The sequence below is a fragment of the Elephantulus edwardii genome, unplaced genomic scaffold (genome assembly GCF_000299155.1).
Source record: "Elephantulus edwardii isolate Elephantulus edwardi_28Jun2011 unplaced genomic scaffold, EleEdw1.0 scaffold00288, whole genome shotgun sequence".
Taxonomy (NCBI): domain Eukaryota; kingdom Metazoa; phylum Chordata; class Mammalia; order Macroscelidea; family Macroscelididae; genus Elephantulus; species Elephantulus edwardii.
This window is the reverse complement of record NW_006400038.1, coordinates 2,226,166-2,226,931: the sequence shown is the minus strand read 5'-3', so window position 1 is coordinate 2,226,931 and position 766 is coordinate 2,226,166. Positions and strand designations below refer to the sequence as shown.

Sequence of the window (766 nt, the reverse complement as noted above, 5' to 3'; positions counted from 1 at the left end):
TCCCAGCTCCCTGGAGGAGAGCCCAGCGGCTGGCCTCCTGCTGGCTCACCAGGCAGCGTGCCAGATTCTCCTGAAAGCAGTCAACTGGGGGCTGATGTTTCAGAAGCATGACCACAGAGATGCTGAGTCAGGTCGATTTAATGACTTTCCTTACAAGGAAAATCAGCCTCGATGTAATCTCACGCGTCTCTGTCCCCTCTGCGTGAGGCCGACGGCGAGAATCAGGACTTGTTCGAGGCTTCGATTTCTTTCCATATCGCAGCCTCGATCTTTGAAGTATCGTATTCCCTCATCATATCGAACTCGAGCCGCGGCCGACTCCACTTCTGAACCTCTTTGAGCTGCTCTTCAGTTAAACACGGGTCAAACCGGATGCCCTGGACGTTGAACTGTGGGCGCTCCCAGCGTTTGGACCAAGGCTTTGGGCTTCATCTTTCACTCTCAACTACAGACAGGAGATGAGGACAGTGAGGGTGCGAGACCCGGGCGCGAGTCGTGTGAACTTTCATTCCGTTGAGTTCCCAGGTCCCACGTGCCCCCCGCCCCATCCTACCGTGTTCACAGTGACCTCTTCGCTGGGATCGTGCTCCACTGGCTTCATGTCCACATTGAAGGTGCTGTACTCGGGCAGCGCGTCCCTCAGGTACAGCAAGCTGCTGTCCAGCCGCTTCTCCAACTTCACGACCTGGATCTCTTGAATCCGAGGATTATAGAGCTGAAAGCAAATCTCAACACCTTGTCCTTCAATAATATTCCTGAGGATAAA

General features: G+C 54.2%; 1 pseudogene; it reads right to left on the bottom strand.

Moving 5' to 3' along the window:
• Positions 1–221: 221 nt before the first annotated feature.
• LOC102847566 lies at positions 222–766 on the bottom strand (annotated as a pseudogene).